General features: G+C 48.6%; 1 protein-coding gene across 1 annotated transcript in view; it reads left to right on the top strand.

Annotated features, from left to right (window-relative positions):
- Nucleotides 1-22,813, top strand: part of LOC136577984 (uncharacterized) — a 1,034,970-nt gene that overhangs the window by 670,384 nt on the left and 341,773 nt on the right. The gene's annotated exons all lie outside the window — the stretch shown is intronic.

Here is a 22,813-nt window from a genome sequence, read left to right as displayed (position 1 = left end):
CCCCCTCTCAGGACACAGGCACTACCGCCTCATGGCCTGCACCCACACCCTCATCTCCGCTGTCCTCGGCCCCATCCAGCAGTGTAGTTCAGCGCACCGTCCAGCCGTCGCTTGCGCAAGTGTTCGAGCGCAAGCGCAAGTACGCCGCCACGCACCCGCACGCTCAAACGTTAACCGTCCGCATAGCAAAATTCATCAGCCTTGAGATGCTGCCGTATAGGGTTGTGGAAACTGAGTCCTTCAAAAGTATCATGGAGGCGGCGGCCCCGCGCTACTCAGTTCCCAGTCGCCACTACTTTTCCCGATGTGCCGTCCCAGCCCTGCACGACCACGTCTCCCGCAACATTGTACGCGCCCTCACCAACGCGGTTACTGCCACGGTCCACTTAACTACGGACACGTGGACAAGCACAGGCGGGCAGGGCCACTACATCTCCCTGACGGCACATTGGGTGAATTTAGTGGAGGCTGGGACAGAGTCAGAGCCTGGGACCGCTCACGTCCTACCCACCCCCAGAATTGCGGGCCCCAGCTCGGTGCTGGTATCTGCGGCGGTGTATGCTTCCTCCACTAAAGCACCCTCCTCCTCCTCCTCCTCTGTCTCGCAATCAAGATGTGTTAGCAGCAGCATGTCGCCAGCAGTCGGTGTCGCGCGGTGTGGCAGCACAGCGGTGGGCAAGCATCAGCAGGCCGTGCTGAAACTACTCAGCTTAGGCGATAAGAGGCACACGGCCCACGAACTGCTGCAGGGTCTGACACAGCAGACCGACCGCTGGCTTGCGCCGCTGAGCCTCCAACCGGGCATGGTCGTGTGTGACAACGGCCGTAACCTGGTGGCGGCTCTGCAGCTCGGCAGCCTCACGCACGTGCCATGCCTGGCCCACGTCTTTAATTTGGTGGTTCAGCGCTTTCTGAAAAGCTACCCACGCTTGTCAGACCTGCTCGTAAAGGCGCGCCGGCTCTGCGCACATTTCCGCAAGTCCCACACGGACGCTGCCACCCTGCGCACCCTGCAACATCACTTTAAGCTGCCAGTGCACCGACTGCTGTGCGACGTGCCCACACGGTGGAACTCTATGCTCCACATGTTGGCCAGGCTCTATGAACAACGTAGAGCTATAGTCGAATACCAACTCCAACATGGGCGGCGCAGTGGGAGTCAGCCTCCTCAATTCCTTTCAGAAGAGTGGGCCTGGTTGGCAGACATCTGCCATGTCCTTGGTAATTTTGAGGAGTCTACCCAGGTGGTGAGCGGCGATGCTACAATCATTAGCGTCACCATTCCTCTGCTATGCATCTTGAGAAATTCCCTGCAAACCATAAAGGCAGCTGCTTTGCGCTCGGAAACGGGGGCGGGGGAAGACAGTATGCCGCTGGATAGTCAGGGCACCCTCCTGTCTATTTCTCAGCGCGTACAGGAGGAGGAGGAGGAGCATGAGGAGGATGAGGAGGAGGGGGAAGAGACAGCTTGGCCCGCTGCTGACGGTACACCGGCTGATTGCCTGTCATCCTTTCAGCGTGTATGGCCTGAGGAGGAGGAGGAGGAGGAGGATCCTGAAAGTGATCTTCCTAGTGAAGACAGCCATGTGTTGCGTACTGGTACCCTGGCACACATGGCTGACTTCATGTTAGGATGCCTTTCTCGTGACCCTCGCGTTGCATGCATTCTGGCCACAACGGATTACTGGGTGTACACACTGCTCGACCCACGCTATAAGGAGAACCTGCCCACTCTCATTCCCGAAGAGGAAAGGGGTTCGAGAGTGTTGCTATACCACAGGACCCTTGCGGACAAGCTGATGGTAAAATTCCCATCCGACAGCGCTAGTGGCAGAAGGCGCAGTTCCGAGGGCAAGGTAGCAGGGGAGGTGCGGAGATCGAGCAGCATGTACATCCCAGGCAGTGCAACAGTCTTTAAGGGCCTGGCCAGCTTTATGGCTCCCCACCAAGACTGTGTCACCGCTCCCCAGTCAAGGCTGAGTCGGCGGGAGCACTGTAAAAGGATGGTGAGGGAGTACGTAGCCGATCGCACGACCATCCTCGGTGACGCCTCTGCCCCCTACAACTACTGGGTGTCGAAGCTGGACACGTGGCCTGAACTAGCGCTGTATGCCCTGGAGGTGCTTGCTTGTCCTGCGGCTAGCGTCTTGTCGGAGAGGGTGTTTAGTGCGGCTGGGGGAATCATCACAGATAAGCGTAGCCGCTTGTCAACCCACAGTGCCGACAGGCTAACACTCATCAAGATGAACAAAGGCTGGATTTCCCCAGACTTCTGTTCTCCACCAGCGGACAGCAGCGATACGTAAGCAATACGTAGGCTGCACCCGCGGATGGAAGCTACGTTCTCTCTCACCATCCAAAACGGGGACATTTCTGCTTCATCAATCTGTGTCTAATATTCCTCCTCCTCCTCCTCCTGCTACTCCTCCTGAAACCTCACGTAATCACGCTGAACGGGCAATTTTTCTTAGGGCCACAAGGCTCACTCAAATAATTTTTCTAAACAATTTTTAAAAGTTTCAATGCTCTTAAAAGCGTTGGAACTGTAACTTGAACCAATTTTTCGTTACACTGGGCTGCCTCCAGGCCTAGTTACCACTTAAGCCACATTAACCAAAGCAATTAATGGGTTTCACCTGCCCTCTTGGCTGGCCATGGCCAATTTTTGGGATGTACATTAGTACTGTTGATACAGCAATTTTTGTGGGCCCTCGCCTACAGTGTAATCAAATAAATTTTTAGCCCACCTGCATTAAGCACGACATTACTACCTCAGCTGTGTTGGGCAATGCAATGGGATATTTCTATGTACCGCCGGTGGCTTCCTGGCACCCACCCAGGCAGTGGGTCCACAGGGAGTGTAACCTACATGTGTCCACTTGTAAAGAACCCCAGTCTGACTGGGGCATGCAGTGTGGGCCAAAGCCCACCTGTATTACGCACGACATTACTACCTCAGCTGTGTTGGGCAATGCAATGGGATATTTCTATGTACCGCCGGTGGCTTCCTGGCACCCACCCAGGCAGTGGGTCCACAGGGAGTGTAACCTACATGTGTCCACTTGTAAAGAACCCCAGTCTGACTGGGGCATGCAGTGTGGGCCGAAGCCCACCTGTATTACGCACGACATTACTACCTCAGCTGTGTTGGGCAATGCAATGGGATATTTCTATGTACCGCCGGTGGGTTCCAGGGAGCCACCCATGCTGTAGGTGCACACGGAGTGTAACCTACATGTGTCCACTTGTAAAGAACCCCAGTCTGACTGGGGCATGCAGTGTGGGCCGAAGCCCACCTGTATTACGCACGACATTACTACCTCAGCTGTGTTGGGCAATGCAATGGGATATTTCTATGTACCGCCGGTGGCTTCCTGGCACCCACCCAGGCAGTGGGTCCACAGGGAGTGTAACCTACATGTGTCCACTTCTAAAGAACCCCAGTCAGACTGGGGCATGCAGTGTGGGCCGAAGCCCACCTCTATTACGCACGACATTACTACCTCAGCTGTGTTGGGCAATGCAATGGGATATTTTTGTGTACCGCCGGTGGGTTCCAGGGAGCCACCCATGCTGTCGGTCGACAGGGACTTCACAATAGGGAGTTGTACCTGCCTGTGTCTATGAATTAAAAAGCCCGGTCTAACTGGGGCATGCAGACACCTTGACAGAATGAATAGTGTGTGGCACATAGGTTCCCCATTGCTATGCCCACGTGTGCAGCTCCTGATGGCGGTGGCACAGGATTCTATTTCTCATTGCTTCTGTACAGCATTGTGGGCTATCGCCCCGCCCCTTTTAAAGAGGGTCGCTGCCTAGCCGTGCCAACCCTCTGCAGTGTGTGCCTGCGGTTCCTCCTCATGGCAGACGCACTTATAAATAGACATGAGGGTGGTGTGGCATGAGGGCAGCTGAAGGCTGCGCAGGGACACTTTGGTGTGCGCTGTGGTGGTGGTGGGGGGGTTGGGCAGCATGTAACCCAGGAGAAGTGGCAGTGGAGTGTCATGCAGGCAGTGATTGTGCTTTGTTGGAGGTAGTGTGGTGCTTAGCTAAGGTATGCATTGCTAATGAGGGCTTTTCAGAAGTAAAAGTTGTTAGGAGGGGGGGGCCCACTCTTGCCGCTATTGTGGCTTAATAGTGGGACCTGTGAACTTGAGATGCAGCCCAACATGTAGCCCCTCGCCTGCCCTATCCGTTGCTGTGTCGTTCCCATCACTTTCTTGAATTGCCCAGATTTTCACACATGAAAACCTTAGCGAGCATCGGCGAAATACAAAAATGTTCTGGTCGCCCATTGACTTCAATGGGGTTCGTTGTTCGAAACGAACCCTCGAACATCGCGGGAAGTTCGTTCCGAATAACGAACACCCGAACATTTTGGTGTTCGCTCATCTCTAGTTGTGACCCCTTTACTTTTCCTATTTAGCACCTAAAGAATGCTCGTGCCAAATTTCATGTTTGTATGACATCGGGAAGTTAGAGAATTTAATTTGCTACATTACATAGGGATGCTAATATGTTTGCACTTACCATTGATCTTCCGAGTTGTGACCCCTTTACTTTTCCTGTTTAGAACCTAAAAAAGGCTCCTGCCAAACGTCATGTTTGTACGACTTTGGAAAGTTAGAGAATTAGAGGCGAGTCAGTCACTCAGTCAGGGCTTTCATAATTTTATAATATACTAGCTGCTATACCCGGTTTTGCCCAAGTTAATTTGGTACTGGTGTTTATCTGGTGTTCACATGGAAAGTCTTATGAAGTTGTGGTTACTTTGGAGAACCTGAGGAAAAAAATATGTTCACCATTTTGCATGGTTCTTTGCATTACCCAGGAAACATCACGTGGAGGTAACCATGCAACGTTTCCTTTATATAAAATGACATCAGGAAGTGAGAGAATTGAATAATCGAGTTGGGACCCATTAGCTTTTCCTATTTATGACATAATCAAAGCTCGTGCCAAATTTCAAGTTTCTAGGACATCGGAAAGTGAGAGAATTAGATTCCGTATGTAAAATTTGGACACTAGTTTTTTTGGACTAGAATTAAATAATCAAGTTGGGACCCCTTTACTTTTCCTATTTTGGACATAATCTATGCTCGTGCCAAATTTCATGTTTCTATGACATCGGGAAGTTGGAGAATTAGTAGCGAGTGAGTGAGTGAGTCATTGAGTGAGTGAGTCAGTGAGTGAGTGAGTCAGTCAGTCAGTCAGTGAGTCAGTGACTGAGTGAGTCAGTGAGTCAGTCAGTGACTGAGTGAGTGAGTCAGTGAGTGAGTCAGTGAGTGAGTCAGTGAGTCAGTCAGTCAGTCAGTGAGTCAGTGAGTGAGTGAGTCAGTGAGTGAGTCAGTCAGTCAGTGAGTCAGTCAGGCAGTGAGTCAGTCAGTCAGTCAGTCAGTGAGTCAGTGAGTCAGTGAGTGAGTGAGTCAGTGAGTGAGTGAGTCAGTGAGTCAGTGAGTCAGTGAGTCAGTCAGTGAGTCAGTCAGTGAGTCAGTCAGTCAGTCAGCGGGTCAGTCAGTGAGTCAGTGAGGTGCTGCAGGCTGGTGGCCTGAAAAGGCTAGAGGTTAACAGGGTGACGCTCCTAAACTCAACACCCGGGTGGGGTGTGCTTATATGGACTTATGGACTTTATTCTATAAAGGTTTATTCACTGAGACAGTAGGGTTCTCGTTTAATGTAAATTAATTCACTGGAAAGGACCCACTAGAAAATATAATTGTTTTACAATTAAAAAATAACTTTTATTTATCCTATTTAAAATAGACAGACATATATGACAACCAAAAATTTAATAATACCTCCGTTATCAGTACTGTATTCGCAATAAATGACAGTTATTTTGATACTTGTTATTGCTTATGTGGAGGTATGCGCATATGATCGGGATCACCCTGAAAATGGTCTGTTACCCAGAGATCCAAAGGTCACAAAATAAACAGTTGGCCCAGATACGGCCTTAACTGTATAAAGGATTAGACCATGGATCTCGTGTGATTATTCCACTCCTTTAGTGCAGTTTATTATAATTTATTGAAACTGATACACATATAGTTATTAGAGATGAGCGAACGTACTCGTCCGAGCTTGATACTCGTTCGAGTATTAGCGTGTTCGAGATGCTCGTTACTCGTAACGAGTACCACGCGATGTTCGGGTTACTTTCACTTTCATCTCTGAGACGTTAGCACGCTTTTCTGGCCAATTGAAAGACAGGGAAGGCATTACAACTTCCCCCTACGACGTTCAAGCCCTATACCACCCCCCTGCAGTGAGTGGCTGGCGAGATCAGGTGTCACCCGAGTATAAAAATCGGCCCCTCCCGCGGCTCGCCACAGATGCATTCTGACATAGCTGAGGGAAAGTGCTATCGTGTTGGAGCTGCTATAGGGAGAGTGTTAGGAGTTATTGTAGGCTTCAAGAACCCCAACGGTCCTTCTTAGGGCCACATCTAACCGTGTGCAGTAGTGTGGAGGCTGCTTTTTGCAGTGTTGCACTTTTTTTTTTTTTTGGTATATCGGCCGTGCAGAGCATTGCGCCCTGCAGTAATACTCCAGGGACAGAAGTGTGGAGGCAGGGACAGAAGACATATTATTGATTGAATATAGGCAGTGGGCCTTTTCTAAAAAATATTGGGCAAAAAATCTATTTGGCCTGCCTGTCACTGTGCTCAGTGTTCTGGGTCTGTGTGTGCTGGGTGTAGTAGTTCTACAAAATCATTCGCAGTCAGCTAAGTGTTACAGCAGGCTTGCGCCAAATTATTTCCTGGCTCTGTCTGGGCTCTGAAATCACCGCTGTGTTGCAGTTAACAGTGCAACACTCTGCAGTTCTGTGACACAGTCCAGGGACAGAAGTGTGGAGGCAGGGACAGAAGACATATATTATTGATTGAATATAGGCAGTGGGCGTTTTCTAAAAAATATTGGGCAAAAAATCTATTTGGCCTGCCTGTCACTGTGCTCAGTGTTCTGGGTCTGTGTGTGCTGGGTGTAGTAGTTCTACAACAAAATCATACGCAGCCAGCTAAGTGTTACAGCAGACTTGCACCAAATAATTTCCTGGCTCTGTCTGGGCTCTGAAATCACCGCTGTGTTGCAGTTAACAGTGCAACACTCTGCAGTTCTGTTACATACCCTAGGGACAGAAGTGGTGGTTAGGCAGGGACAGAAGACATATTATTGATTGAATATAGGCAGTGAGCCTTTTCTAAAAAATATTGGACAAAAAATCTATTTGGCCTGCCTGTCACTGTGCTCAGTGTTCTGGGTCTGTGTGTGCTGGGTGTAGTAGTTCTACAACAAAATCATACGCAGCCAGCTAAGTGTTACAGCAGGCTTGCGCCAAATAATTTCCTGGCGTTCCGTAAGCGAAGTCAGCCTCCAACCACAGGCCAATATAAGTGGCACATTTAATTACAGCGTACTGTTTCTGCATTACTGGTAATACAGCATGCTGAGGGGTAGGGGTAGGCCTAGAGGACGTGGACGCGGCCGAGGACGCGGAGGCCCAAGTCAGGGTGTGGGCACAGGCCGAGCTCCTGATCCAGGTGTTTCGCAGCCGACTGCTGCGGGATTAGGAGAGAGGCACGTTTCTGGCGTCCCCACATTCATCGCACAATTAATGGGTCCACGCGGTAGACCTTTATTAGAAAATGAGCAGTGTGAGCAGGTCCTGTCGTGGATGGCAGAAAGTGCTTCCAGTAATCTATCGTCCACCCACAGTTATGCGCCATCCACTGCTGCAACTCAGAATCCTCTGGCTGCTGCTCCTCCTTCCTCCCAGCCTCCTCGCTCCATGAAAATGAGACATTCTGAGGAGCAGGCAGACTCCCAGGAACTGTTCTCGGGCCCCTGCTTAGATTGGGCAGCAGTGGTTCCTCTCCCACCAGAGGAGTTTATCGTGACTGATGCCCAACCATTGGAAAGTTCCTGGGGTCCGGGGGATGAGGCTGGGGACTTCCGGCAACTGTCTCAAGACCTTTCAGTGGGTGAGGAGGACGATGACGATGAGACACAGTTGTCTATCAGTGAGGTAGTAGTAAGGGCAGAAAGTCCGAGAGAGGAGCGCACAGAGGATTCGGAGGAAGAGCAGCAGGACAATGAGCTGACTGACCCCACCTGGTTTGCTACGCCTACTGAGGACAGGTCTTCAGAGGGGGAGGCAAGGGCAGAAGCAGGGCAGGTTACAAGAGGCAGTGCGGTGTCTAGGGGTAGAGGCAGGGCCAGACCGAATAATCCACCAACTGTTTCCCAAAGCGCCCCCTCGCGCCATGCCACCCTGCAGAGGCCGAGGTGCTCAAAGGTCTGGCAGTTTTTCACTGAGAGTGCAGACGACCGACGAACAGTGGTGTGCAACCTTTGTCGCGCCAAGATCAGCCGAGGAGCCACCACCAGCCTCACCACCACCAGCATGCGCAGGCATATGATGGCCAAGCACCCCACAAGGTGGGACGAAGGCCGTTTACCGCCTCCGGTTTGCACCGCTGCCTCTCCCCCTGTGCCCCAACCTGCCACTGAGATCCAACCCCGCTCTGAGGACACAGGCACTACCGTCTCCAGGCCTGCACCCACACCCTCACCTCCGCTGTCCTCGGCCCCATCCACCAATGTCTCTCAGCGCAACGTCCAGCCGTCGCTAGCGCAAGTGTTTGAGCGCAAGCGCAAGTACGCCGCCACGCACCCGCATGCTCAAGCGTTAAACGTGCACATAGCCAAATTTATCAGCCTGGAGATGCTGCCGTATAGGTTTGTGGAAACGGAGTCCTTCAAAAGTATGATGGCGGCGGCGGCCTTGCGCTACTCAGTTCCCAGTCGCCACTATTTTTCCCGATGTGCCGTCCCAGCCCTGCACGACCACGTTTCCCGCAACATTGTACGCGCCCTCACCAACGCAGTTACTGCCAAGGTCCACTTAACAACGGACACGTGGACAAGCACAGGCGGGCAGGGCCACTATATCTCCCTGACGGCACATTGGGTGAATTTAGTGGAGGCTGGGACAGAGTCAGAGCCTGGGACCGCTCACGTCCTACCCACCCCCAGAATTGCGGGCCCCAGATCGGTGCTGGTATCTGCGGCGGTGTATGCTTCCTCCACTAAACCACCCTCCTCCTCCTCCTCCAACGCAACCTCTGTCTCGCAATCAAGATTTGTCAGCAGCAGCAGCACGTCGGCAGCAGTCGGTGTCGCGCGGCGTGGCAGCACAGCGGTGGGCAAGCGTCAGCAGGCCGTGCGGAAACTACTCAGCTGAGGAGATAAGAGGCACACGGCCCACGAACTGCTGCAGGGTCTGACAGAGCAGACCGACCGCTGGCTTGCGCCGCTGAGCCTCCAACCGGGCATGGTCGTGTGTGACAACGGCCGTAACCTGGTGGCGGCTCTGCAGCTCGGCAGCCTCACGCACGTGCCATGCCTGGCCCACGTCTTTAATTTGGTGGTTCGGCGCTTTCTGAAAAGCTACCCACGCTTGTCAGACCTGCTCAGAAAGGTGCGCCGGCTCTGCGCACATTTCCGCAAGTCCCACACGGACGCTGCCACCCTGCGCACCCTGCAACATCGGTTTAATCTGCCAGTGCACCGACTGCTGTGCGACGTGCCCACACGGTGGAACTCTACGCTCCACATGTTGGCCAGGCTCTATGAGCAGCGTAGAGCTATAGTGGAATACCAACTCCAACATGGGCGGCGCAGTGGGAGTCAGCCTCCTCAATTCTTTTCAGAAGAGTGGGCCTGGTTGGCAGACATCTGCCAGGTCCTTGGAAAGTTTGAGGAGTCTACCCAGGTGGTGAGCGGCGATGCTGCAATCATTAGCGTCACCATTCCTCTGCTATGCCTCTTGAGAAGCGCGGTGAGGAGGAGGAGGAGGAGGAAGATGAGGAGGAGGGGGAAGAGACAGCTTGGCCCACTGCTGAGGGTACACATGCTGCTTGCCTGTCATCCTTTCAGCGTGTATGGCCTGAGGAGGAGGAGGATGAGGAGGATCCTGAAAGTGATCTTCCTAGTGAGGACAGCCATGTGTTGCGTACAGGTACCCTGGCACACATGGCTGACTTCATGTTAGGATGCCATTCTCGTGACCCTCGAGTTACACGCATTCTGGCCACTACGGATTACTGGGTGTACACACTGCTTGACCCACGGTATAAGGAGAACCTTTCCACTCTCATACCCGAAGAGAAAAGGGGTTCGAGAGTGTTGCTATACCACAGGACCCTGGCGACAGCGCTGGTGGCCGAAGGCACAGTTCCGAGGACCAGGTAGCAGGGGAGGCGCGGAGATCAGGCAGCATGTACAGCACAGGCAGGGCAACACTTTTTAAGGCCCTTGACAGCTTTATGGCTCCCCAGCAAGACTGTGTCACCACTCCCCAGTCACGGCTGAGTCAGCGGGAGCACTGTAAAAGGATGGTCAGGGAGTACGTAGCCGATTGCACGACCGTCCTCCGTGACGCCTCTGCCCCCTACAACTACTGGGTGTCGAAGCTGGACACGTGGCCTGAACTCGCGCTGTATGCCCTAGAGGTGCTTGCTTGTCCTGCGGCTAGCGTCTTGTCAGAGAGGGTGTTTAGTGCGGCTGGGGGAATCATCACAGATAAGCGTACCCGGCTGTCAACCGACAGTGCCGACAGGCTTACACTCATCAAGATGAACAAAGCCTGGATTTCCCCAGACTTCTCTTCTCCACCAGCGGACAGCAGCGAAACCTAAGCAATACGTAGGCTGCACCCGCGGATGGAAGCATCGTTCTCTATCCCCATCAAAAACAGGGACCTTTTTGCTTCATCTATCTGTGTATAATATTCCTCCTCCTCCGCCTGCTCCTCCTCCTGAAACCTCACATAATCACGCCGAACGGGCAATTTTTCTTAGGCCCACAAGGCTCAGTCATATAATTTTTCTAAACAATTTTTATACGTTTCAATGCTCATTAAAGCGTTGAAACTTTCACCTCAACCAATTTTCATTTTTACTGGGCTGCCTCCAGGCCTAGTTACCAATTAAGCCACATTAACCAAAGCGATTAATGGGTTTCACCTGCCCTCTCGGTTGGGCATGGGCAATTTTTCTCAGGTACATTAGTACTGTTGGTACACCAATTTTTGTGGGCCATCGCCTACAGTGTAATCCAATTAATTTTTTGCCCACCTGCATTAAAGCCGATGTTACATCAGCTGTGTTGGGCACTGCAATGGGATATATTAATGTACCGCCGGTGGCTTCCTGGCACCCACCCATGCTGTGGGTCCACAGGGAGTTGTAAATGGATCTGTCCACTTCTAAAGAACCCCGGTCTGACTGGGGCATGCAGTGTGGGCCGAAGCCCACCTGCATTAAACATGACATTCTTACCTCAGCTGTGATGGGCAATGCAATGGGATATATTAATCTACAGCCGGTGGGTTCCAGGGAGCCACCCATGCTGTGGGTCCACAGGGAGTTGTAACTGCACGTGTCTACTTCTAAAGAACCCCAGCCTGACTGGGGCATGCAGTGTGGGCCGAAGCCCACCTGCATTAAACATGACATTCTTACATCAGCTGTGATGGGCAATGCAATGGGATATATTAATGTACCGCCGGTGACTTCCTGGCACCCACCCATGCTGTGGGTCCACAGGGAGTTGTAAATGCAGCTGTCCACTTCTAAAGAACCCCGGTCTGACTGGGGCATGCAGTGTGGGCCGAAGCCCACCTGCATTAAACATGACATTCTTACATCAGCTGTGATGGGCAATGCAATGGGATATATTAATGTACCGCCGGTGGCTTCCTGGCACCCACCCATGCTGTGGGTCCACAGGGAGTTGTAAATGCATCTGTCCACTTCTAAAGAACCCCGGTCTGACTGGGACATGCAGTGTGGGCCGAAGCCCACCTGCATTAAACATGACATTCTTACCTCAGCTGTGATGGGCAATGCAATGGGATATATTAATCTACAGCCGGTGGGTTCCAGGGAGCCACCCATGCTGTGGGTGCGCACGGAATTCCCATTGCGGAGTTGTACCTGCCTGTGACTATTTATAAAAAACCACGGTCTGACTGGTGCATGCAGACACCTTGACAGAATGAATAGTGTGTGGCACATAGGTTCCCCATTGCTATGCCCACGTGTGCAGCTCCAGATGGAGGTGGCACAGGATTGCATTTCTCATTGCTTCTGTACAGCATTGTGGACTATCGCCCCGCCCCTTTTAAAGAGGGTCGCTGCCTAGCCGTGCCAACCCTCTGCAGTGTGTTCCTGCGGTTCCTCCTCATGGCAGACGCACTTATAAATAGACATGAGGGTGGCGTGGCATGAGGGCAGCTGAAGGCTGGGCAGGGACAGTTTGGTGTGCGCTGTGGACACTGGGTCGTGGGGGGGGGGTTTGGGCAGCATGTAACACAGGAGAGGTGGCAGCGGAGTGTCATGCATGCAGTGATTGTGCTTTGTTGGAGGTAGTGTGGTGCTTAGCTAAGGTATGCATTGCTAATGAGGGCTTTTCAGTTGTAAAAGTTGTTGGGGGGGGGGCCCACTCTTGCCGCTATTGTGGCTTAATAGTGGGACCTGTGAACTTGAGATGCAGCCTAACATGTAGCCCCTCGCCTGTCCTATCCGTTGCTGTGTCGTTCCCATCACTTTCTTGAATTGCCCAGATTTTCACAAATGAAAACCTTAGCGAGCATCGGCGATATACAAAAATGCTCGGGTCGCCCATTGACTTCAATGGGGTTCGTTATTCGAAACGAACCCTCGAGCATCGCGAAAATTCGTCTCGAGTAACGAGCACCCAAGCATTTTGGTGCTCGCTCATCTCTAATAGTTATTCACAAAAAACCGTGGATCTTTGGGAAAATATTGCATTTCTAGGGCGCAATAATTGATGATTATTGCAATTAATGAGCCTGCTATTTGTTCAAACGATCGACGCGTTTCCTCGGCTCCTAGTTATTTAGCCGATTCATCAGGATCAGAGTATCATGTTTTAATATTATCCACTCAGGAAAGTAAAGTTGGGTGTTTACAAAATCGCAAGAGGGTGCTCAAATTACGATATAGAGCAATTGATTTTCCTAGCAGTTCAGCTTTATAGCCCACTTTCATTGCCACACTAGAGGCTATATTACTGATAGGATGGATATTTGCTCAGATGCAAATGGACAATTAAGTCTATGATGACGTCTGATAAATTTAGGGCGCAATCATAGAGACATGTAGTGCATTGCGGTACTGTCATGCGTGTTGTGTTTGCCACTAAGAAGGCAGTTATAGATAGGTATAGATATTTCCACCATATAGTTCTATAAGGTTATTCCAACGCTATGGAAGAGCTGAGGTAGCTGGATGAGCTGGATAACATTGCTCATTAGGAAGTCAGCTAGCCACTATATAGCTCAATGAGATTGTTCAGGCGTTGTGGATCAGCTGGGGTAGCTGAATGAGCTTGATCATCAGCTAGCCACTATATAGCTCAATAAGAATATTCAAGTGCTATGAACCAGCTGGGGTAGCTGAGTGAGCTAAATAACATTGCTCATTGAAAGTCAGCTAACCACTATATAACTCAGTGAGATTATTCAAGCGCTATGAATCAGCTGAGGTAGCTGAATGAGCTAGATAACATTGCTCATTGAAAATCAGCTAACCTCCTAAACTGATTCATGCCTATGGAGACGTTTGGAGTGTTTGGCCTGATGTTACCCACTCCAAATGTTCACACACACACGCACCCATTCAACAAGACAACCGCTGAGATCTGTGTCTCATGATATTCTGGCAGACCTGGTATGTGCAGGACTGCCAGAGTTTAAATACAATTGGCACCGCCTCTTCTGCTGAGGGCTTGTACTGCCCTCCAACAATCGTTGCCATGTGAGTCATCAAGGGGCGTTTCTGGGGACTCCGGTCATGTGACCGTTAATAGTGGATGTAAATAACGCCAGATAACGGTACGTGCCGCCGAGTCCGCGCATGCGCACATCGTGCAAGAGCGCGGCGCTTGTAAAAGGAACAAGTCTTATCCCGCTGTGCTCTGCGCCTGCGCCCGATGTATTAGAGCGCTGCACAACTAAACAGGGGAGAAGGTATCTCTCTGTGTGATAACCTGTTCCGTTTTCACTTGGCATCAATATGAAATCTAATTAAAGAAATCCCTATAGCTGACAAGTGTATTTATTGTCCCTTGATATTTTTCATGAGATTTGGCACTATACGTTATTTGGGTAGTGCATAATAAGGGATAAATAAGAGGATATCTTGGTAACCGACGATGCAGGTAAGTATCTTAGTATCTTGTTGATACCGGTATCGTTATTCTGTTTTATTGTTTATTTGATTCTAACACTTACTGAGGACTTAATCGGTGTACTTATTAGTATCTTTTTGTAAAGGGTGCAGGTATTCCTGTAAAGCTTGTAAGTTGTGATGACCTCAGATAAAGGGGACAAACGACAGACATTCGTTTAAACCATTTGGAGCTACCGAATTGAGGCGGTGAATCCATTGTGATTCTTTCTGTAAGAGTTTGCGATCTAAATGGCCCCTGCGTGCTGTGGGTCTTAGGGCTTCAATACCTTTGAATGTTACCGTGCGGGGGTCATTCCCATGCACGTCACGTATATGGTTAGCCAAACTGGTACTCTCACCGCGGCAGATGTTACCAATGTGTGACAGGATCCTTCTTCTCAATTGTTGGGTCGTCTTTCCAACATAATCCCTGGGACAGGAGCATGTAGCCAGGTATACTACATAAGTAGTTCTACAGTTTATGAAACTTCTTATGGCATACGTGTCCCCAGTTGCCGAACTGGTAAAGGAATTAGTTCTTTCCATGTAAGGGCATGCTCTGCAGCCGGAGCATCGGTACGAGCCGAAGATCAGGTGACTATTTAACCAATTACGTGTATCTGGTGGAGACACGTAATGGCTATGCACCAGTCTGTCTTTTAGGCTTCTCCCCCTACGGTAGGTTATCGAGGGTTTCTCTGATAGACAATCAACGAGATCCGTGTCCCGTCTGAGGATATTCCAATATTTTTGGATGATTCCTCTGACTCTACTTGACTTATCGTCGTAGGTAGCTACCAGTCTTATCACGCCCTCATCTTGTTTTTTATTATTTGTTCTTGTCAGAAGGTCCATTCTTGTTTTACCTGATGCTGCTGTCTGAGCTTCCCTGATAACCTCGTCCGGGTAACCTCGTTTCCTAAACCTTTCTGCCATATCTGTGGCTCTTGCCTCATATTCAGATTTTTCTGAGCAGTTTCTTTTTGCTCTCAAGAACTGCCCTTTCGGGATGCCTTTTTTGAGGGCCCACGGATGATGACTCTGATAATGTAATAAACTATTCGTGGCCGTGGGTTTTCTATAGATAGTGGTTTCTAGAAATCCCTAAGAGGTTTTAGAAATTCGTAGGTCTAAGAATGTGATGGATTGGAGGTTAATCTCAAAGGTGAAATTCAATCCGAGGTCGTTCTTGTTAAGATGGCTCACAAAGTTTTTGAAGGAGTCGATCTCACCTGACCACAGAATCAGAACATCATCGATGTATCTGAGCCAAATTTCTACCATAGAGGTCCACTGAGTATTGGACTCACAGAAGACAAATTTTTCCTCCCACCAGCCCAGGTACAGGTTAGCGTAGGTGGGGGCACAAGGGCTCCCCATCGCGGTACCCCTGAGCTGGTGGGAGAATTTGTCATTGAATAGAAAGTAGTTATGTTCAAGTATGAAACGTAAAAGCTCCAGAATGAATTCATTATGTTGGTCAAAATGTCTTCCTTTCTGGTTGAGAAAGTATTGTATTGCTTTTAAAGCACCTGAATGAGGAATAGATGTATACAGGGCTTCCACGTCTAAACTAGCCAAATAAACGGATTCAGAGACCTGTATTCCTTCCAATTTTCTCAGGACGTCTGTCGTGTCTTGGACATAGGATGGTAAAGACTCCACAAAATTTCGGAGGACCTTATCAACATAAAGGCTAGAGTTCTGTGTGATACTACCGATCCCCGAGACTATGGGGCGGCCTTTAAGGGGGGACACACCCTTATGAATTTTTGGTATGGCATAAAATGTCGCCACCTGTGGGTGGGTTGGATTGGGAAATTCAAATTCTTTCTTATCAATCAAACGATCTTCCAGTGCTTTTATCAAAATCTTTCTCAAATCTACCAGAAAAGCATCGGTAGGGTCTCTGGGTAGTCTCCTATAACTTGAGGTGTCTTTGAGGAGTTGTAGACACATTTCTTGATACATTGCGTTCTCCATGATCACAATATTTCCCCCTTTATCTGATGGTTTTACAATGATGCTTTGATCTTGTTCAAGGGAGATTAGAGCTTTCTTCTCGGCTGCTGTGAGATTTTGATGATGAAAGCATTTTTCTCTGGCCAGAGTTTGCAATTCTTGTTTTACTAGAATTTCGAAGATGTCGATGTGGGGATTGTCCCCGACTGGAGGCATACTTGTGCTCTTATTTCTTAGGTTAGTGAATGGACCCTCGCCCGCTGGTCTCTGGGCTTCCTGAGAGAGTTGTTCTAGGTCTTGGAGGGCCGCAGTGTCACCTGGATCCAAATTTAGCTCCATCGTTTTTTTCTTTTCTTGTATGGCGAAATATTTACGCCAGCGAAGTTTCCTAAGAAATAGAGCCAAGTCTTTCTCCCACGTAAAGAGATTGAATTGGTGTGTAGGTACAAAAGACAAGCCTTTTTGAAGAACTGTTATTTCCTCTCTTGATAATGTTTTTTTAGAGATAGATTGATGATACTGAGATCTTTCTCCGAATTTTGTGGGTCACGGCTATTCTCTTGAGGGGTTCCTTTGTCAGACAAATAGTTGGTCCTATCAGTGTTACTTGTACTTATACCGGTGGTCCTCTGCGTTCCCGCAGTAGGTACGTGGACATAGGGCCTAAAAAACGATCTCCTACTGGATTGCGGCCTCTACCCCTTCCTCTGGATTTTCCTTGCATGAAATTTTTCTTCCCTCGTTTTTCAAAATGCTGTCCCTTGCGTGTGGATTCGTTTCCAGATTCACTCTCAGAGGTACTGACTTCTGATTCGGTTTGCGATCTGAAATCGTAGACCTTATTCTCTGAGAAATCCCTGGAGTCACGGTTGAATTGATGATGTTTTGTCTCCTTGAGGTAATTTGTATATTTGTCAATTGTGTGTTTTAAATTCTTTCTTTTTTATCAGAGTCAGCTTCTTTAGCGAAATTGTTAGTCTCTTTAATTGCCTCTTCTAATGCTTTTTTATTGTGCTCATGAATAGTTTTTTCTTCTTCAAGGAGTAGACGCATCAACCGGAAGGAACAGTCTGATGCTTCACTTTCCCATTTCTGCATAAAAAGTGCAGTACGTAATTTGGGAGGTGGTAATATTGGGATGCGTAATCCGCGTGGAATGATTTTATGCTCCAAGTATTTGGTGAGGCCCTGGACCTCCCACCAGGAGCGGGTGAAGTCTTTATAGATTGTAGTTAGACGTTTAAAGGCTTGATTGGCCGAGATACAAGAATTACTTTGTTCAAGATTATCGTTAGAAAAGACCGTGTTGGCCTCTACTAGCCAGGGAGAAGTGTCCACTCCTCCCGCCAAAAAAACTGTCATTTTATGCTTATTTATTCACTGAGACAGTAGGGTTCTCGTTTAATGTAAATTAATTCACTGGAAAGGACCCACTAGAAAATATAATTGTTTTACAATTAAAAAATAACTTTTATTCATCCTATTTAAAATAGACAGACATATATGACAACAAAAAATGTAATAATACCTCCGTTATCAGTACTGTATTCGCAATAAATGACAGTTATTTTGATACTTGTTATTGCTTATGTGGAGGTATGCGCATATGATCGGGATCACCCTGAAAATGGTCTGTTACCCAGAGATCCAAAGGTCACAAAATAAACAGTTGGCCCAGATACGGCCTTAACTGTATAAAGGATTAGACCATGGATCTCGTGTGATTATTCCACTCCTTTAGTGCAGTTTAACTATATGTGTATCAGTTTCAATAAATTATAATAAACTGCACTAAAGGAGTAGAATAATCACACGAGATCCATGGTCTAATCCTTTATACAGTTAAGGCCGTATCTGGGCCAACTGTTTATTTTGTGACCTTTGGATCTCTGGGTAACAGACCATTTTCAGGGTGATCCCGATCATATGCGCATACCTCCACATAAGCAATAACAAGTATCAAAATAACTGTCATTTATTGCGAATACAGTACTGATAACGGAGGTATTATTAAATTTTTGGTTGTCATATATGTCTGTCTATTTTAAATAGGATAAATAAGTTATTTTTTAATTGTAAAACAATTATATTTTCTAGTGGGTCCTTTCCAGTGAATTATTCTATAAAGGAGTGCATATTGGGACTCTGTGTCCGCTATTTTGTTTATGCTGTGAATAAATGCTGGCAGGCGCCAGTCCTAAAGAGAAACCATGTTTTATGAAGTGTTTCTGCACGTGTGGTGGCCATTCCGGTCAAGAAATCAGCAATCCCGGAGGCAAGAGTACCCCCCTTGCCACATATGGTGGAGTATGCGGGCATGATCGAGAGTGGCGCATATAGGGCCAGGAGGCCTAATCTGCGGTTTAAAGGGCCAGGAGGCCTAGTCTGCGGTTTAAAGGGCCAGGAGGCCGAGTCTGCGGTTTAAAGGGCCAGGAGGCCGAGTCTGCGGTTTAAAGGGCCAGGAGGCCGAGTCTGCGGTTTAAAGGGCCAGGAGGCCGAGTCTGCGGTTTAAAGGGCCAGGAGGCCGAGTCTGCGGTTTAAAGGGCCAGGAGGCCGGGTGTACGGCTGTGCGGTGTGCAGCGTCCAAAGGGCCAGGAGGCCAAAGCTGCAGTTGCCTTGCAAGCTAACAGAGGACCTCAGACAAGGCAGGTTGGTGAATGGACTGCGTTATTTTGTTTAGTCTGGACTGAGTAGTAAAATGGCGGCGGTTGCTGGAGGCCACCTAAAGCCCTGCTGGGGTTTCAGGCAGCCTGGACTGCAAAGAACTGACAGCAAAGGATGGACATTTCTGCATGACGTAAGGTTTTCGGTGCAGGATAACACCATGGAAGCCGCCCAGTGTGAACGGACATTTAAAGAAAGTTGGTCTAAGAACTGTGTTGCTGACCGGGTGGGGCAAGAAAAGTCCGTTAGCCCCGGCAGGTCATGTGTGGGGGATGGTGGAAGGTATTATGTGCCTAATATGTGTCAATATGTTTCCCAAATGCAGTCAGTATGTGAACAGGGTGCAATGAGTGCAGCCAACGCCCATGTGGGAGCCTGTGCAAGTATACCTCTAGTGAGAGAGGGAAGGAATAGTGAAGATAGGGGGTATAGTACTAGAATTGCTGAAGTGAGTAGTACTATGCCTTCAGAAAGATAAAGGATAGATTGTACTAAATCTGGAAAAAAGAAAGAAAGGAAGAAAAAGGCTGTTGCTAGTGAGGTTGTCAGTCTAGATCCTGAGACTCAGGGGGAGACAGCAAGAGAATGCTTGGTTCAAATTCAGGAGGGATTTGCACCAATGCAAGCGTATATAAAGTTTATGGAAGAAGCATGTCAAACTGCTAATGAAAGACTTGACGCACAGTTTGAGAAAGAAAGACCTAACTTGTGTCTGCTTGGAGAAGAGGCCAAGAGGCAAAGTCTCCTAGCAGAGGAGCAGACAGATAAATTCCTAAAAGAAAAAGAAAGTATTCTTCAAGAAGTTGAGCATCTGAAAGCAAAGAGTGCAGCTCTCTTAAAGGAGAAGGAGCATTTTGAGAGATTGGCTAAGGAGGAAGCTGATCACCGGGTGTTGCTGGAACAGAAGAATGTTCAGTGTGAACAGAGCTTAAAAGACCTCAGAGAGGTAGCCAGAGAGGAGGCTGATCGCAGAGTATGTCTGGAGGCCCAATCTGTGCAGTATGAACAGGTCTGTAAGAAACTGCAAATGAAAACCCAAGAGTTGGAGATGACTTGTTGCGAGTTAGAAAGAGCTTCTACAGATGCACGTAATCAAACTACAGGTTCGCAGAATCAGGTTGCAGAGTTGAAAATGCAGTTAGCAAAAGAAAATGGTGACTTGGAGTGCCAGATAAGTCAGCTCAAGGAAGAGCTGGAAATACAGAAAGCTGTGTGCAGTCAGGCAGAAAAGCAAGCAGAATTCTTGAAAGACTTACTGGATGACAAGGCAAACCAGAAAGTGCTGCTTGAGAGACTGGTGTCCCAGCTACAGATGAGCTTGGATGAGAAAAGTGAAGTACATGGAACCCAAGTTTAGGAGCTGGAACGGAGTCATGCTATTGTTGTGGGGAAACTATCCAAGCAGTTGAAGCAACTTGAAAAAGTGAAAGAAACGTTGAAAAGTGAGTGTCTTCAGCTTACCCAAAATGTGAAGGGGTTGTTGGAAGACAAGTGTGCATATGAATACCAGAAAAATACAGTAGAGATGCAGCTTCAAGAGCTACAAATAAAAATAACTGAAGGTGACAGTGTGCAGACAGCATTGTCTAAGCAGGTGAGCAGGCTGCAGGTGAAGCTGGAAGCTCAGAGTGAAGAGTTCCAGAAGCTACTGCAAGAAGAGATGCAGCAGAGGCTTGGTCTTAGTGCACACCTGAAGACTATGCAAGATGAGAAAAATGTGCTCCTCAAGCAAGTAGAGGAGGATGCAGAAGCTAAGAGAAACCTATCAGAGCAGATTGCAACACTTCAGGCTGAGGTGGTGGATCTGGAAGATAGACTGGAGAAGAGTGCTTTGTGTTTGGATTCTGTGGAAAAGCAGAAAAGAGAAGTACAAGAGGAGTTAAGAGAAGACAGCTGCCTGGGATAAGCTTGAGAAGGTTAAAGTACATCTTCAGCAAGAGTTAGAAGAGTCTTCTGTGAAGCTGGGTCTCCAAAAGGAGCTGGTGTCCAGACTAAGGAAGTCGCAGCAACCATGTGAACAGCAGCTTACAGAGGAGAAAAACAGGTCTGCAAGATATGTCACTGAATGTGAACGTGCTGAAGAAAAGGTCTGTATGAAAGGGACCGAAGTGTTAACTTTAACACCCACCCTGAAAATGATATCCGAGATGGAAGAGAAAAGGTATGAGCACCCGGCATGCGGAGTCACGGTTGAAGAGCACGACGGTGAAATCCTAAAAGAGGTAGAAGCGATAAATCCGCTGTTTTGTCTTCAAACCGATGTCTATGATGAACTTGAGAAGTTTACAGTGAGTCTTCAGCAGGAAGTAGAAGACATTAGTGTGGAGCTTGGTTACCGATTTCAGATGGTGTCCAACTGGGAGAAGACACAAAAGATGGGTGAACAGTGGCTTACTGAGGGGAAGACGGGGTTCCCTAAAGTTGCAACAGAAAGGCGTAACCAGCGCGTGCGCACCGAAGTACTAGACTGGATTAGCACCAAGACGGATGCTGAGAAGAGAACCCTGATACGGGAAAAGCCAAAAGGTGTAGCCCAACGGCCGGTAGAAGAAAAGGAGATCCTGTTGGAGAATATTGAGAAAGAGGCGCTAACCTTGAAGTGCCCCCTGAAGGTGGTGTCAGAAGAAAAAGTGGTATTGCAAACGTCCGCTAAGAAGTTAAATGCAAAGGTGAAGCTCTGGAAGTTAAAGAGTCATATTGCTGAAAAGAGGGTTCAGAGACTAGTGCGGTCTAGGAGCCAGTTCAGACAGCGAGTAAAACAGAAGGGCTTGTGGAAGAGACCGCAAGGGCGTGGTCCAACAACCGGTGGCAGGTCTGAAGAATTGTACGTCGCCCCTAGGTTCCGGTATTATGCATCAGGGGACTAGAGGAGGGTCACGTCCCGCTCTTGGAGATGTAAGAAACCAGGCGTGTAATATGGTCTCCTGCAAGCAGTTGCTGGAGATCCGTTCTTTAAAAGTATCGGGGCCTGTTTTTTTTTGGAATGGATGGCAGGTTAGTAGTGGGGCCGTCCATTCTACCTCCTCCACTCCAGGGTGCGGACGAGCCCAAGCAGCCCAGGAGCTGAGGCTGAGCCAATTCTACAAAAGCAGGACGCAAGTGGTGACATATACCAAATTAGTTGAAGGGGACCTGGGCACTCCAGGTGAACAGTTTGTAAAGACTTGGACGGTCTGGAAGAAAGATATCACTTCTGTAAACAAAAGAAAAGTTGTTAAGGTGAGACCTGAGCAAAAGATACAGACTAATCAGACCTCTGATGTACAAGAGGCCAAGGAGAAGGCAGAAAGCGAAGCTACTGAATCTGAGAAGGTTTTACAAGTGGTGGCAGAAGTCTTGGAAGAACTGCAGCAAAAGAATAATGACGTAAAGAAGCAAACCCAGAAAGTGAAGAAACAGTTTGTCCAAATGGGAGAAGCCTATCACAGGGATGCTGGCTCCAAGGACCCACTCATCAGGGAACTGCACACTGCCAAGCAAAAGTCAGAGTCAGAGGTAAAGGAACTTCGAAGAATGCTATTGGTTCTAACCGATGACAACATTGTACTAAGAGAAGAAATAGAATTGTTACAAAGTGAGAAAAAGATGATGATTATAAACCTGAGTAAACTGAAAAATGAAATGGAGACTGTAATCCATAGCAAGGCCATGCTGGAGCATGAGCTACAAGAGGAACTGGAAGAATACAGAGACAAGGTTCTTGAGCTAGAAGAGACCTTCAAAATGGAGGCTCAGTTAGAAAGTCTCCACAAGCCGTCCTGCACTGAAATGGAGGACTGTGTTAGCTTCAAGGATGATGGTGAAAAGATTGTACCTAAACTAGAAAGAGACCCCCGAGCCTGGAGCTTTGACCCGGGAGGGCCAAGAAGAAAAGGTGATACGGCCTACGGCCTATATCAAAGGGCAGGGTATGTAGTACTGCAGTAC

This window comes from Eleutherodactylus coqui, chromosome 8, assembly GCF_035609145.1.
Source record: "Eleutherodactylus coqui strain aEleCoq1 chromosome 8, aEleCoq1.hap1, whole genome shotgun sequence".
NCBI lineage: Eukaryota > Metazoa > Chordata > Amphibia > Anura > Eleutherodactylidae > Eleutherodactylus > Eleutherodactylus coqui.
The sequence above is the reverse complement of the archived record's forward strand: the minus strand, read 5'-3'. Positions and strand labels throughout refer to the sequence as shown.